The sequence below is a fragment of the Adiantum capillus-veneris genome, chromosome 2 (assembly GCF_014529385.1).
Source record: "Adiantum capillus-veneris isolate H3 chromosome 2, ASM1452938v2, whole genome shotgun sequence".
Lineage (NCBI taxonomy): Eukaryota > Viridiplantae > Streptophyta > Polypodiopsida > Polypodiales > Pteridaceae > Adiantum > Adiantum capillus-veneris.
Window position 1 is genome coordinate 34247867 of NC_140932.1, and position 18025 is coordinate 34265891.

At 39.5% G+C, this 18025-nt stretch overlaps 1 pseudogene; it reads left to right on the forward strand.

Moving 5' to 3' along the window:
- The first annotated feature begins 1305 nt into the window (after positions 1-1305).
- On the forward strand, positions 1306-2207 carry LOC147462611 (uncharacterized; annotated as a pseudogene).
- Positions 2208-18025: the final 15818 nt, after the last annotated feature.

Here is an 18025-nt window from a genome sequence, read left to right on the forward strand (position 1 = left end):
TTTGTTGTGGTGGAAGAAGAACTACAGCATCTTCATGGGAATGAAGTAGTTAAGAACACATACCATGAGAAAACGATGGACTCAAGGGGTAAGAGGTCCAAGAACACAACGACTTCTTTCAAGGCGAGAAGTTTGAGCAACATCTAGAGAGTTTTGTTGTGCCAAAAACTGTTTGAGAAGCTTAGGGTTTCAAAAAAACCAACAAGAACGTAGCAATTTTTTCAACTTAAAGAGGGGTCCACAAAATGTATTCTTGAGGTCATGTATACGTTGCTCCACCTCCTCAACAAAATATGTTGTATCGGATGTTGTTGTTTGTAGAGCGAGTTTCCTAAAGGTATTTGGCATAAGCAATTTAAGAATCCAAAAAATCATATCGAATGTGAGCCAAGAAAGTATTTCTTTAGCATTTAACACACATGAAACCCCCCAATATTGTTTCCTCAAACAATGGTTGGGAAATTTCATCACCTTTAATGGATAAGTGCTACCTAACTCAAACTTCACACATCTACCCGACAACTTTACTAAGCGAGAGGTATACAACTTATATGTGGAGTCACAAAAAGATAGTCTAAACTCCACTCTTTAGCTACCATATTTCTTGCGAATTTGGAGACAAGAATTTCATCATGTTAAAATTCCCAAGAAGAGCAAGATGGGTGTTTGCTAGATATGTGCAGAGTTAAAAGAAAACCGAGACACGACAAAGACTACGGAGGAAAAATGTAAGTTATTTTAGTTTGTTAGTTAAATTAAATTACTTCTCTCAAAAATTTCAAAAATCTAACACTTCAAACTCTTTTACAGTGCCCATTCTACAAGCATTGAAAATTCACAACGAGCAACAAAGTACAGAGCGCCAAAAGCTAGCAAAGCACAGGAAAAGGTGTTTAGAGAAGAAAAACAAATATCTAGGCCTAGTCATCGATGGCATGGATCAGAAGAAAACAATGCTCCCACATTTTATGCGTCCTCCAAAGAATCTCAAAGAGGAAAACTTCATCCAGCTCCATTTGGTTGGAGCTTTAGTTTTCAATGGTGTCATGTCATCAAGGATCTTTATTAATTTTCCAAATACTCATAATGATCCTAATTTGACAATCACCATCATTCAGAACATCATTGAAGAATGGCAAGGTGATCTACCACCTTTCCTCTACTTAACAACTTGATAACACTAGTAGAGAAAATAAAAACCAAGTTCTCCTTGCATACTTGAATATGCTGGTGCAAAGGAAGATATTCAAAAAAGTGAAGCTTGGGTTTTTACTAGTGGGACACACACATGACCAAATTGACCAAATGTTTAGAAGGTTCTTGATCAAGTTGGCAAAGAAAAGTGCATTTGACCTTCCACAAATCTGTGTCTTGCTGGAAGATGCCTATGTTCCCAAGCCCTCCATTAAAATTGTGGAAGAAACATATGATTTTAGGTCTTTTTTGATTGTTGCCTCCACTAACATGCCATCATTTGCACATATCAATGATCATAGTTTTCAACATCAATTTAGAATCAAGCATGTAGAGGAACAAACTCTCATGTGGTGTAAAAAATACTCAAGCACTGAATATTGGTTGCCAGCGGAGGGCTTGAAGTTCTTATTGTTTGTTCCTGATTGTGAAATTCAACGAGCAAAGTATATGTTTCTTTTACAACAAGTGAGACACAAAAAGCTGAGAGGGAAAAATGCCCTATTGATCCTCTACAATGCCTAAATGAGATCAAGGAGACAATACATGGTGCACATGTGTATTTCCCAGCAAGCTCTCTAGAATGGTGGGAGAGTTTTTTTACAAAGTAGGTGAAGCTGGTTAAAGAGATCAAGGATGAAACTTTTTAGTTTGAACATGCATTTGTGTGGCACCATGGTGGTCTTTGCAAAAGGAGTGGTAATGTTGTGGCTAGTGGTGTAAACAATGTGCAGATTTTAGCAGATTTGTTATATCTTATTCATGAAGAAACAAGGGAGATGTATGTTGGCCCAAGGAAGAGCACAAGAGGTCGACAACAGGAGAGAGAAATGTGGGAAGGAGATGTAAATGAGATAAAAGAGGGCACAATGATTGCAGTTCTTGCCACAAACGATGAATCCCTTTTGGCTTGCAAAAGTCACAAAAGTTTTCAGAGAGCACGATGTATTGAATGGCATGGAAGTTCATTGGTATCAAACAATTGTAGAAGATCCATTGAAAGGAAAATATGATCTTGATATGGTGAAACAAAGCAAAAAGGGAAAAAAATCTGGAAGTTCTCATTGTGTGGACACACTTAATCTAGAGGATGTGGAAATCCTTGTGTATGGGTTTGACTTAAAGAAATCTGGTCACTTGCGTAGAACAACTATTGAGATGTTGAAGCAAAAGGTCAAAGATCTCTCCTAGACATTACAAGTGGAATTTTTCTCCTTTTAAATTATTGTCATTTATTTTGTCTTGGAATCATTAATGAAATGTGAAGGTTTTGGAGTCCCTTAAATGTAGTGCTTTTTTAAAAGTTTTTTTAATTTCAATTCTTAAGTGAATTTCATATGTCTAAAAGTGGGTATTTTTTTACATTTTTTGAAGAAAGTCATAAAGTAATGTGGTATTTTTTTAGATAATCTTCAAAATGTGGCCCTTTTATCATGTTTTTTGGAGAATTGGACTTGAGTTGTCGTTTGCATGATTTTGTTGTCATTTTTCATGACTTGCCGTTCAACATACAATTGGCATGAAACCCACTAAGTTCATGCCAAGACAAAGCACATTGAGGTGTATTGAGGTGCACTACCACTTCACCGGAGAGAGGGTCTTAGCAGACAACATCAACCTTGATTACCTGGTGACAAATGATCAGGTTGCATATATTTTCACAAAGGCCCTTGGAGAAGAGAAGCTACAACAATTTTGAGCAATGCTTGGTATACGAGAGATGTCATTGAGCTTGAGGGGGAGTGTTGAGATGTCAATCTCAACATGTATGACTCATGCATGACTACCATCAATAATCATCATCATTGGGGTGCCTTGGAGGATACAAAAATCTTTGCCAGTGATGTTATAGTTGTACTAAATCGAGCTAGTCTACCTACTGAAGTGATGCCACACTTATCTACTCACCTCACTCACTAGCGGTTCATACTATACCATTGTACTAGTTCCCCTTTTTATGTTGTATTTTCCCTTATGTTTGGTAGACCTCCTATCTTAAATTAGTAAAAAAGAAGAATTGCATTCTTTTGCCTCCATCTTTGTGTGTGTGTGCTTGCAAGTGCTCAAGCTCTCTCCTCCTCTATCTTGTGACATGATAGAAATCCTTCCTACATTCTCACCCTCCTCCCATCACTTCATTATGACTCATTCCCTTGTACACTGTCCTTCCTCTTGCATGGCTTGATAGGACTACTTTTTACACTCTCACCCCCTCCATTTTGTCATTCAGGATTGTGCTCCCCCACAATCCCTCTTACACTAAAATGAAAAATAAAATGCATGATAATAGGATGTGTGAACTTCCCCAAGGTAGAATGGAGATTGTTGAAGAGAGTGCAACTGAAATTTTTTTGTTGAAGGATGGTGGTGGCATGGGAGTCTACAATGAGGGAGTTGAAATTTTTAATCCTAATTTTTATCTTGCATCCATGTTGGATAAGTTGAAAGACCGTCTAATAGAGGAGGTGAACAAATTTAAAGAGATAGTTGAAGGCAAGTGCTTTCTGTTAGAGGGCAAGGAGTATGTGCATCTTATAGAATTTGCTAAAAACCCAGTTGAGAAAAGCAAAGATACAAGCAGTGTTATGGAATTGATATTTACCCATTTATTCGAGCTGAGAGGTGGCAGAAGCATCAACAGATACTGGATTATGTAGAAGGATATTACATTTATGTGTATCTGATTATTCACGTGCTCTTTATGAGCTTTGGCCATTTATGACCGGCTGGCTAGTTTGTACTCAATTTGACCATTCAAGAAATCTATAAATCAAATACGTGCAAGAGGGAAATGGTCACTCTTGCATGGAGGGAGATTGCACCCAGTGTCTGTGTATTCTTCTCTCCTCTCCTCTCTTCTCTCTCACGATGCTCGCCTAGCACTCTGCTCTAGGAGTTGAGCATGCACGCGCTCTCTTGCCCTCTCCCACTCTCTGTCTCTCTCGTATTGCGTGTACGGCTCGGTGTATGTGCAATGATGGTTGTGAGGTATATAGTGTTGTCTATTTATGGCTTGCTATGTGCTATTTCGAGTATTTTTGCAGGGCTCTCCGCGCTCCCGTTTGTAGCAGTGATATCAGAGCATAGGCTACGCTCCAAAGATTAAAGATAATAAACAGCTAAGTACTTTTTGATTTAAATTTTTGTAGAGTTTGTTAATTGCTTTCATTTGTAGTAATTAGTGTGATTGAACAAGACAGTTAGGGGTCTTTAAAATGAAAGAGAATCCCTTCTTTGTTGTCGTAATATCACGATTAGCAATGTAATTATGATAATTAAACATAATAACATATTAAAATTTAATCTTATGAGAATACTCATAAAAAGAAGAGCTTGGAGAATTTTTGATATTAAGCCCGTTAAGAAGGAGACGACTCAAAGAAGAAGGTGGAACTGTAAAGGATTTATAATTATTTTATTTTATTTTTTGTCTCTCTCACGACTATTGACCCTCGTCATCCTACACAAATCACCAAGGACGAGTAGCCCCGGGTGCGAGCAGTGCGTCATAATGCGGAGCACGCATAGTGGATGTAGTTAGATGAGCGTACATGTCGCTATACAAAAAACAAACACCACCCTTATGTGGAAACCAGTATATTGGAAATCATCGTCATCACTAAAAATGCCATCATCAAACACCCCTCTTCCCGGCACATGATATGCCTCAATAGTGGTGGCACTTGAATGCTGTCCGCTGGCTGCGTGCCCTCATTTGACCTAGGCACTTAGTGTTGATGAGTGTTGGATTGAGTTCTCCTTGCGAACCACGGCAGCTTCGACAACAAGTTCCGCCATGCCATCTGAAGGCGTTCTTCACATCATCTGCAAATCAGCGCTGGCTTTGCATGGGGACCACCTCTAGGCTACGACCCTACCCAACCGCCATGCAGGTAGCTGCCAGTCGTCCACTCTCTCTCTCTCTCCATGACACACGTTCATCAAAGATTTCTCTTTCTTTCTCTTTCGCTAACCGCCAATGCACTAGTACTGTCTCTTTACAGGAACCATCAGATATTCCATGAGGCGTAGCACCCTCTATCTCTCTTTTCCACTGGAACCAACCCACTCTCTATCTCTGTCTTTGAGGACTAGTCGAACGCTAATTTTTCTTTCACTCTCTAGCGTCGCCTTCAACTCAGGTTACCCCCAAGTTTGAGTGGTTGAGCATGGGCGATGCCATGCAGTCGTCTAATTCTCACTCTCTCTATCTCTTTCTCACACACATGCACTTGAGACATCATCGGCCAGTTTGGATTGCAGCTTGACTTTTTTTTCTCTCATAGTTGCACACGCGCGCGCACACGCACACACACACCTACAACAGGTCGTCAGGCCATCATCCTCTACAGTCCGACTCTTTCTCTTTCTCTCCACCGTCAACGTTGGCGTTTGAACTGGATTATTACCCTTTTGAGTTTTGTTCTTAGCTTGAAATGGAATCTTCAAAGAGTTTTGGCCTTCCTTGACGATTTGAAAGACTTCTTGACAACCAGCTTGAGGCTGGGTTTCCTCCTGGAGTGCACCTTGCTCGGAGCACGATCAGACAAAGAGGAGCCGAACAGCCCCTCTACATGGTACAATGACGAGAATGCCCAGAATATACTGCTAAGCCATCCTCTTCATCCTGCACTTCATTGACACCATCCATGGAGGTCATCTGCACCTTCTTTGCAGCGTTGAGCCCCTGCCCCAGTAGGTGTGGTCCAAGGTGACGGTGAGCGTCAATGCAACTCTCGATAAGCCGTCGTTTGGGAAACAAGGGGCGGTGCTGGATCGACTTGAAGCACACTGGTGCAACTCTCACTCCTTGCTTCTGGACTTCCAATCCTACCTCCTCAGTAGCTAGGCCATAATGAACCTCATCAGCTCATCAAGCACCCAGGGATCTTCCTACGCTACCTGACATGGCATGGCAATAAGGCCGATACTCCTATATCTACTACATCTTTTTGTCCGTGTTCTCAAGCTGTGCCTGTAGAGAAAGAATGAACCACCACTAGGGCTCTCAAAGCGAGGACGTGGATTGGCGCAAAGTAGGCCTCCAAAGGCTTCACAAACGGTTGCACGACTGCATGATCACATTTTCCCTTCGCCTGTAACGTCGTAGGAGCATTCTATTATTGCTTGTGCCGTTGTAGCTTGGGCCTGTACCTCCACTATACACTATTTTTAGGGCTTGCTTTTCTTTGCACGGTTATCTTCTCTTGTTATATTAGACGCATTGTAGTCATCCACAAGACTATATATCCATTATCCATAGATAAACTTCATCTAATTTAAGAGTTCATATTTGAAGGGCTTCCAAAAGAACAACCCTTCATTGTGTAGGGTTCTTTTCCTCGAACAATTGTTTGCTGAGCACCTTGCACATCAGTGGTGGGGCGAGCTACAATATTTTGCCATGCTTGTGGTAATAAGTAGTGTTCGAGACAAATCATTTTCCTAACCATACAGAGAAAGAGGAAAGTTTCAAAGAATGACTTGCATTTTTCTTCTTTTTGCACTATTTCTCTTAAATTTCAAGCGAAATGATTTCTTTTCCTCCTGCTCATAAGGGGCATTATTGAATTTTCAAGGAGCATGGTTGTGAGCTGAGACACACTTTCCCCATGTGGGAAGAGCTACAGTTTTCAATCGTGCCGGTCTATGCCTATTTTTTATTTTTTGGGCTTTGAGATTTGTGTGTCTATATTTAAGGTAAGTGTTGTTATTTCTTTTGGTATTTCAGTGTTTGTTGTATCCAATCAAAGATGACCATCGAAAGTAGTTCCTACTAAATTTTTCACGAGAACTTCTCTTTGAGAGAGCAATGGTGAAAATCAAACTTTGGATCAAAGTAATCATAGCAACATTCATTGATCGAGTTAGGGCTTGCCAAAATCAATTTTCCTAATTAAAGAAAATAAGGGCACACCTAAAGCTCTTTTGTTTTTTAGCTCAAAATTTAAACATTTTCAGCTATTCATATTAAAATTTGTAAAACTTTCCCAATTTATTTAAAGGAAAGCATGGAATCTAGCCGATGGTCTGCTATTTTAGCTAGTTTCAATAACACTCGTGAAATTTTACTAGCTTCTAATTTTCTTGGGACAATAATCAATGTTTTTAAAAACAACTTATTCACATATACAATCCACCTCAAATACATGACACCCATCTATACAACTTGAACTGTATGGCATCTGTACTTTGGTTTGTTCTATTTTGCATGACATTACTCAAAATTTAATGAATTTTTTTGTTGCCCTTTATTTTCAAGAACTTGTTTAAGTATTTGACGATCTGGATACTAGTCACTTCTTCAAACCGCCTCCAGGTATGTAATTTTACGTTGTCATGAAGCTCACTAATCACACTGTAAACCCCCTTCTTTTAATTTTATAGTATTACTTATCACATTCGGGTCATATTCCACTAACACTATTCTAAAATATTCTCAGCTAGCATTCTTTCTGTACCGATCCACTATCTAACCTAATCTTTTACTCAATACTTCATTTGTTAAGTATGCTCACTCTCTTGTCTACAACTCTCGATGTGTCTACTGCCCCCATTCCAAAAGAGAACAACACAGTTACAACCCTCTCCACCTTGTATGAGCATTCTAATTTTGCGCGATCCCCTAATCCAAATGGTCATTCTTTCAATTATAGCTTTGGTTTCTCATTAATTTAAAGGATTTTTCATTACAATCATTTTTCATTAAGCTATACAACTACTCATGTGATCTAAGGTGCTCTGGACAATGAACAACAGTTTGTAAGTACCCTCCTCCTCAAACATGCTCCAAATTGGTCTCACACATGTGATACATGTTATATTTTTATGCCTAGCCTAGTCCATTGATCACAGACACACACATTCGCCGATTTAGGCAGTGTGTAAATACTCATCTTGGTGCAAATCTGCCAATTTAGGCAGCTCAACCAAAAATTGAAGATTCATGATTTTTAGACAATATCAAATGTAGATTCACCAATTTAGGCAACACGTCTTATTGGTGTAGACTCGCCGGTTGAGGCAACACGATCACAAAATCATGTTGCAGTGACTGGCCACCACTGCAACTGTGATTTTGTTCTCGGGTACACAAATTAAAGGATATTTGGATTTGGATTTGAAATGAGTACATGTTGACAAATGTTTGGATTTGGACTTGGAATGAATATATGTTGATTTTCTTTAGAGATAGTATTGGAATTGAGAATGATCAGAATGGATTATTGAATGATGAGTGTGACCAATGATATCCTGATTCATCAAGGTAAGACATATACTGCTTATTCTAGTGGTATGGGACAATAGAATAGGTAGTATGTGGATGACGGCAGGCATATGCAATGTTGTTAAGTTTCACTATTTTCTATATGCTAATTTTTTGACACAGATTTCTACTCACTGTTTTTGACAAGTATCGTTTTTAGTTTTCTTATCTTTACAATTGAGTACAGTTGCTTCCCAACGGAGAGGTATGTTATGGAATTGATATTTACCCATGTATTGTATCTGGCAGTTGGCAAAAGTATCACCAGATTATGGATTATGTAAAAGAATATTACATTTTATGTATATTTGATTATTCAAGTGCTCTTTATGAGCTTTGGACATTTATGACCAGCCGGCCAATTTGTACTCAATTTGACTATTCAAGAAATCTATAAATCAAATGCATGCAAGAGGGAAATGGTCACTCTTGCACCGGGGGAGATTGCACCCAGTGTCTGTGTATTCTTCTCTCCTCTCCTCTCTTCTCTCTCGTCGTGCTCGCATAGCACTCCGCTCTTGAAGGTGCGCATGCATGCACTCTCTTGCCCTCTTCTGCTCTTTGTCTCTCTTGTATTGTGTACGGCTCGGAGTATGTGCAATGATGGTTGCTAGATATACAGTGTTGTCGATTTATAGCTTGCTAAGTGCTATTTCAAGTATTTTTGTAGGGATCTCTACGCTACCGCTTGTAGCAAGCAGACTATGGAGATTTCTTAAGGAGTCATCATTCATTTTTCCACCAGCAATATCTCATCGTGTCCATGTGAAGACATGTAACCTAGTTCCAAATAAATATGCCTTTATTTTCTTCTTGTTTCTCAAAGTTGGAATGCAAGATAAAGACCAAGGTGCAAACAAAGAGGAATTAAATGCTAGTGTTTCCACAATCTTACAACTTGAGAAAAGTGAAGTTCTAGAGGAAAAAGTATTGAGTTTGTGGATGAGGAGAAGGAAAGCACAAACCTTGATGTTTCTCAGTTCACAGCTAGTACCATCATTGACGAACCCACAAAGGAGATAGAGATTTATGAGGCCTCTGTCACTATACCAAGCCTTCTCTTCTTCCATATCAATTACAAAGCGTATATCCCTAATCATCAAATTTAATGCCTACTTAATATCAAGAAGGACTACTGTATTGCAACTATATCTGAAGCTTCAGAGGTGTCCAAAGACTTTATTGATTCAGAGGAAGAGTACCGGGCTCTTGATTTGCAAAAATCTGACCACTCATTTCTTCTTGCTCCTCATGCATTTACTTTGTGCATAAAGAAAGTGGAAGAATAGAAACTTTCTTGAAAAGAAGAATATTTTAAGAACAAGATTTTTCTGCTTGTTATAGAGTCTTTTGGTAGATATATAAAATTAAAGAAGATAGACAAGGGTATAAGCATGTTTTCGTGTCAGTGAAAATGTCATCCCAGACAATGCTAGTTACTTGTGCTTGTTAGCATATATTGAAAACCAAAGAGCAAGTGTAGTTTCAATTCAAAATGTCCATAAAAAATATTATTTATTCCCTCCCATATAGGGTGTGGCCTCGTCTTATATTTACGGAAGATGATGTGGGTACTAGAGTCTCTCTCTCTCTCTCTCTCTCTCTCTCTCTCTCTCTCTCTCTCTCTCTCTCTCTCTCTCTCATTTTTTCCTTATGTTGGATATCCTGTCTCAAAGTTAATTTGTCAAAGATGAGCTCTTTTTTTTTCTTTGGCCCAAACCTATAGATATGGAGAACCAACAAACAACATTATTGCCACTAGCTCCAATGTTGGAAATGGAGGCGTGCTGTAAGATGATGGTAAGAAAATATTCTAGGTAGCCCACTCACTCCAAATGAATTCATTAGTTTAATTGCTTCATTTAAGTGATTTCAAATAAGTAACATACTATGCATGTTTATAGTCCTCAGAAGAAAGTAGAAGGGGTCCATTGCAGGCAATGAGTTACAACTCCCAAGATCCATCTATTTTTGTTATCAAGAAATATTAGAGAGAAAGAAAGAGTAAATAGTGAGAGCACAAACAAATGGAAGTTGAGTGCAAACATCATGCCGTTACTGATGCGGAGAAAAAGAAAATCTCTTGTGAGAGCTTTCAAGAGTAGAACTAAAGATTTTAGTACAGAAGCAAAGTGGAAAATATGGAATCTTGTTTCTCAACATCTGCTTGTTTGGGAAATCCGTGACTGTGAGAGATTTCAAGAGTAGGACTAAAGGTTTTAGTACAGAAGCAAAGTGGAAAATCTTGTTGCTCAACATCTACTTATTCAGGAAATCCATGATCAGTCTTTAGTGGAGGAGCCTACTATAGAGAGCACAATTGTCTCCAATGTCCATAACACACTGGCTACAAGCAACCAAGTTCAAACGAGGAGGTATATTTGAAGAATACAACATTGTAAATGATTTTGAATTCAAAGGAAAGCATGTATATTTAAAAATTAAGACCATATTAGGTATTTTGGTAAAAATCTCACATTATGGGAATCTCCAAATCGACTAAATTCATGTAATTTGGGAATTTTCCACTTAAAGTGGGAAAAATTGAGGTGTGTGGTTAGTAAATAAAGTTAAAATCTCATAGGATTGTGGTGTTGATAAACACCAAAAGTCAAGAGGATGTACAACACATGGATTTGAATAATAACTATAAATTACATAAAACAAAGGAAGATACAAAAAAGATTTTGTTTACAAACTGACTAGTATAGTCACAATAGAAGCTCCACATAATTCTACTCCACATTTGATACCATATCTGAACTTTGATCCAAGTGTGGTTGATGTGCACGAGTGAGGCCTTCTTTGGCTTTTAGAGCATGCCTTTCTGGAATCTTTATTGTAGAAAATGGTCCTTCTTTGCTGGGTCTCCAGGACCAAACAATTGCATCTACAGTTTCCCACACTTGTGGGTCCTTATAGTTGACAGCCCAATAACCCTTCCAACAATTGCTGAAAGCTTGAGTATCTGTCATCCCACTTTTTCTAGCGCAAGGTGCCCAATATTGAATCAAGAGTTTTCTGTAGTTTGGTGATGTAAGCTCATTATCAATGTCAGATAAAGCCATTGCAAGCCACACTGGATAGATTTCTGTGTCACTCGGAACAAGCATAAGAAAGTCACCTTGGTGCACATCAGACATAGGGTCAAACTCTTCCCTTGGCCTATCTCGTTGAGGCCCACAAAAATGATCGTTCAACTCTTCAAGGCCAAGGAATCTTTCTGCTCCTTGTTGCAAATTCATTGTAGTGCTTTGTAGGTGAGAATATTCTTGAGTTTTTGGCCAAAACATTTCATACAAGACTCCCTCTGATATGATTGCTTTTCCAATCTCTTCAATTACCTTACTCCAATAATCTATCACGGGTCTATAATATCGCGGAATACTTGAACCATTCCCTAAATTTTTCCAAAATTTTATATAGTTCTTTAGCCCCAAAATGACTTCTTCGTGGGCCTTGACATACTCCGCCATTTGTACTAGAGGTGGATCTCCATGTGGTAACATTGGCTTGCCTTCTGTGTCTGTTTTCCAAAGGCGAATACTTCCACTCCAACTTGATACACCTACATGTGCCTTATATTGCATCATTGGTGTCTCATCCTGCATAAAGAACCTGAACTGAAGCGGTTTGGAATGTCTAACAAGTATGTCTTGTCCATCACAAAGATAGCCATCACAATATTGCTTGAAATCGGGGATCTTTGTGAGAAAAAATGGAGCTGGAGATGAAGATGATCTGTTTCGTAATGTATCCATCAAATGTGGCAAAGTATAGGTTTGTGTAACTCTCAGCTTCTCTGAAAACCTACTAAACATGGCGTCTATGTCCTCATGTGTATGCCCAACCATTAAAAATCCCAGCTGGATGGTTTTGAAAACACCCCTTTCAACAAGCATTGACAAATAGGCAAATAAGTATCGATTTTTGTTTTCCCCTGCACAATTATCCAATTGTAGCAACAAGTTCTCTCGCAATCTGCGAAATGTTGACCCCAATTCCTCTTCTGCAATTTCTGACGACTGCACAATGGGCTCTTTTCCATCACTCAAGTTATGGTAGTCCAAAGCATCCCTTGAGTTCAAAGCATGTAGTAGTGAAATATTGCTCCTTGGAAGTCCATTTGTTACTAGATCACCAAGAGGATGCTTATCTATCCTCTCTAGGTTATGTAAACAATTAGCAATTGAGCCAATTGTAAGATTTGGATCAGCTGGCCACAAACCATTCAAGACAAAGTGTCCGTAATGACCTTATCCATGTCCATGAGTGATCATGCCAATCAATGCCACCTGCAGATTATATCCTGAATCCACACCCTTGGGAACAATGCGTAATCTAGGAATGGCAGTTTTCTTTTGATCCATCTTATCATGGATTATGCATACATATTTTTGTGGTTGAGTTTCTGAATACGTGCGCCATGCATAATATAGGCTTCTGCAACTCTTTTGTTGTGCCATGTGAACTTCTCTCTCCCTCAAGAGAAGAGCTCTCTCTTCAAGAGAAGGTTTAGCTTCTAACCTTGCCTTGATTGAGCTACAAATATTGCACTTAGAGAACTCACTCGTCTTTGTTAAAGTGACATGTGGGTACTCTTTGTTCCAAATTCTACCAAAAGAAGATTGGGATAGCTTCTTCTCATAGCCCATTTGGTCAAGTGTCGTGTTGATTTCACATAAAATATCCACTTGTTTGTATGTTGATGGAATCACCAATTGAGTCTCTCTTGAGCCATCTAGCAGTGTTCTACTTCTATGTGGCATCTTCTCAGAGTTGTTTTCCACAAACTCATTTAGTAGTGCTCTTGCTAAACTAGTATGTTGAAGTCCCCTTCTCAATGTACATGTGTTCCCATGTACATATTGGCGCACACCATTTTCAAAGTTCTCCTTGTATCGATAAAATGATGTCTCTGGTATTCCATGTAGCTCATACCATGCTCTACAACAAACAATAGAGCCATTTAGCCTGAATTGGTATGGTGACTTCTCATCTTTCTGATAACATATAGAAAGAACATCATAAACATAATTAGTGTGTGATTTTTGAGACTCTCCCCAAAACTGTTGTCGTAACCTTGTCACCATATCACGATCTGCAAACTGGAAACATTTTTGTGCACAACAATCAATGCATGATACCCTTTGAATTGATTTGTTTGAAAGGTAAAAAGTCAAAGCTGGTGCTGCTTTTGATTTTTGAGTCCTGTTCATGAAAGTGTATTGTCTCTTCCTTGACAACTGGACAACATTACTCCCATTAAGTTTTTTTCCAACATTGTCATCGTTGGATACATCCTCATATGTAGCATGCATGCCATCAATAGGAACAAATCGTTGTAATGGGCTCCCATTCAACATTGTTGTCTGCTTGATGGGCCACTTTAGCAAAGTGATGCTACCCACTTCAACCGCATCATCAATGCTTGCATTTTCTCTTTCAATACCCACACCCACACAATCAGGACCAAGTTCCTGAAAGTTGACATAATCATGTGGAAATACATATAAGATGGTCCCTTCATTCATGGTTTGCATCATTGTGTAATCTTTTAAAAGGACCCTCTGATTTCTCCAAGACTCTCGAATCATTGCTTCAAATTCTGGGCTTGTCATAGGTATTGCATCTGTAACTAGAGGATCAGAATGATCATGTTCTTCATCACCATTGTAGCTTTCCTGTGGATCAATTAAGTTCCCATTTAATACAAAAGATTGCAAAAGAAGCTTTGACCATCGAACAACACTCCATAATGAGCCTTGGAGAGATGAAGTATCCATTGTAGGAAAAGGTAGGACCACATCCTTCAAGCATTCCTCCACTAGTATGGAGACATTTTTGCCCTATCTTTGTACCACCACAAGTGGAATCTGGATCTGTTCTACACACACAGCCAATACCAACAATTTCATTGTCAAGTATCATATGTACTTTCTCCCCAGATTCAAAGTCCATCCTGTAAGTGAAAAAGATTACATTGTTAAATCCATAGTTATAGAAAAATACTCTTCAAACAAAAAATCATGCTACAACATGGAAAAGGTTTGCATAGGTTGGACAAGTGGTGAAACTTGAGACCAAATCCTCCTTGCTATATTAATGGAAGCAAGGTTGGAAATTATGGTGGATCTTGAAACCAAAGCATCCTTGCTATATTAGAGCATAGGTTGGACAAGTGGTGGACCTAGTTGTAATACCCACTGCCACCTATCAACTACTATAGGACTATGCTTTCCAATGTCCAAGTATCCCTTGAGGCTTTCAAGGTTGAACACGTGGTGGACCTTGAAACGAAAATCCCCTTTCTATATCAGAGCATAGCTTGGACAAGTGGTGGACCTAGTTATAATGCCCAATATCCAAGGTGAAATACCTTAGGACCTTGCTACCTTGCTTGCCAATGTTTACGTAGCCCCTCATTTCTTTAATGGAAGCAAGGTTGGACAAGTGGTGGACCTTGAAACCAAAGCCTCTTTGCTATATGAGAGCATAGGTTGGACCTAGTTGTAATACCCACTGCCACCTATCAACTACTATAGGACTATGCTTTCCAATGTCCAAGTATCCCTTGAGTCTTTCAAGGTTGAACACGTGGTGGACCTTGAAACGAAAATCCCCTTTCTATATCAGAGCATAGCTTGGACAAGTGGTGGACCTAGTTATAATGCCCAATATCCAAGGTGAAACACCTTAGGACCTTGCTACCTTGCTTGCCAATGTTTACGTAGCCCCTCATTTCTTTAATGGAAGCAAGGTTGGACAAGTGGTGGACCTTGAAACCAAAGCCTCTTTGCTATATGAGAGCATAGGTTGGACCTAGTTGTAATACCCACTGCCACCTATCAACTGCTATAGGACTATGCTTTCCAATGTCCAAGTATCCCTTGAGTCTTGCAAGGTTGAACATGTGGTGGACCTTGAAACGAAAATCCCCTTTCTATATCAGAGCATAGCTTGGACAAGTGGTGGACCTAGTTATAATGCCCAATATCCAAGGTGAAATACCTTAGGACCTTTCTACCTTGCTTGCCAATGTTTACGTAGCCCCTCATTTCTTTAATGGAAGCAAGGTTGGACAAGTGGTGGACCTTGAAACCAAAGCCTCTTTGCTATATGAGAGCATAGGTTGGACCTAGTTGTTATACCCACTGCCACCTATCAACTACTATAGGACTATGCTTTCCAATGTCCAAGTATCCCTTGAGTCTTGCAAGGTTGAACACGTGGTGGATTATTGAAACCAAAATCCCATTTCTATATCAGAGCATATCTTGGACAATTGGTGGACCTAGTTATAATTCCCCTCCTTTCTTTAATGGAAGAAATGTTGGAAAAGTGGTGAATCTTGAAACCCAAACCCTTTGGCTATATATAGAGGATAGCTTGGACAAGTGGTGGGCTTAGTTGTAGTATCCAATGTCCAAGGTCCAAGGTGAACTATGTAAAGACCTTGCTTCCAAAAACAAAGTCGTACAAGTGGTTCTCCTTCAGATCAAAACGTCCTTAGTGTATTAGAACATAGCTTGGAGAAGTCGTGGACTTAGTTGTAATGGTGAATGTCCAAAGCAAACTATTATAGGACCTTGCTTCCCAAATCAAGTTTGGACAAGTGGTGGATCTTGAAACCAAAATCCACTTACTGTAGTAGAGCATAGCTTAGATAAGTGGTGGACCTAGCTGCCATGGAAAATATTCAATGTGAACTACTACAGGACCTTGCTATTAAATGTCTAAGTAGAGCTAGCTTCTTTAATGGAATCAAGGTTGGGAAAGTGGTGCATCTTGAAACCAAAAGCCCTTTATTGTATTAGCGCATAGCTTGGACAAGTGAGGGACCTAGTTTTAATGTGTGATGTCCAAAGAAAAGTATTACAAGACCTTGCTTTCCAATATTTGAATTGGTCAAGTGGTTAAAACTAAGTATAAAACTTTGACCATTTTCTTCTCGAATTGCCAAAAAGCTAGTTTTAGACACCCCTAAATGAAAATGGTTTAGGGTGGCCTTAAGCAACGTTTTTTCAAAGACTTGAACAAAAGGGTTGCCGAAGAGTAAATAAAAATTTATTATGGCTTGAAGTGCCTGAGTATGTGAAAACAAGTCTAGGTTTTCCACGAGGCAAAAGGTGACATAATAAGAACATTGGAAACTTAGGATTGACCATGTGGCCTAAACTTTGGCAAGTGAAGTGGTGGCCAAGTTTTGTGGCACAGTGTGCACTTGGTCCTATATGTGTCGACCACTTGGCTAAATCTAGGACCATAAGGCCAAACCTTTGGCACCTTAAATATAGTATGGGACATAATCTAGAACTGCTATAGTAAATTAGTAGTATAGTTAATATGTTAATATTTGTATTATATTTAAGTATATGCTAAATATAATTTATGTTCAAAATTTCACTAATGAAGAATGTTCCCATTTAGCACTCTAGATGCGGGGTCTTAGGGCAATGCCACAATGGGGTGACAAGGCAGCGCTTCCACGTGAGGTTTGGGGGTAGCGCTCTTGATGGGGATGTGGAATATAGCGCTCTCGATGCAGGGCTTGGGAGGCTGATTTTGGGATATTGTTGCGGGCGGGGTCCTGGGGAAGCGCCCCAGGCGGGTCAAGGGGTGGCAGCCCTTGTCGCTTCCCGGGCGACTGTCGGCGAGGTCAAGGGGCAGCGCTCCCGCGGGCTAGGGGCAGCGCCCAAAGATTTTGTTTTTTTTAAGTGAATTCATAGTATAGAGTTAGGCATGTTTTGCATATTTTCAACCATGATTTCTTTAATTTTGGCTGTGTGAATTGGTTAATGTTTTATATTGCTTTTGTTTTTTTAATCCTATGATAAAACATGAAGGACTTGTAGCATACGTGGCATTCTAATAAACCCTATCAAGATTAGGCACAAAGAGAGCGCACGAGCAACGCACACAGAGAAAGCAGGGCGAGCAGCAAACACACAGGAAAGCACACACGGATCGCACACAGTTGGAGTATACGCGCACGTAGAGGAGCAAGCCCGGCATCGTACACAACACACAGGGTGGAGCGCACAGGGATTGAAAGTTCGCGCACAAGATAAGAAACAGCAGCGTATGCAACGCTTTCCAGAAGGGAAGGATCGGGACATAGCTTCTTCTCAGGAGACATTGCACACCTCACGAATAGAGAAAAAAACAGGTATTTTCTCTCTCTCTCACTCTCTGTCTTTCTCCATATAGAGAAGATGGTTCTCTGTAACTCTTACTTGCACACATACTCTCTCGTCAAAAGACAGAGATACATAGTTTAAAAATATATCCCCGCACACATACACATATTCCTACACATCGTCCTTCCTCTCTTCCACATACATAACCACAGTGAAATCTGTTATCTTGTTGTCTCACTTCTTGAAAATTACATGCATATTCCCACACATCCGTCTCTCACCTCACTTCCACATACATAACCACAGTGAAATCTGTTATCTTGTTGTCTCTCTCTTGAAAATACGTGCACATATTTCCATACATCGTCTTCCTCTCTTCCACATACATAAACACAATGAAATCTGTTATCTTTCTCTCTCTCCT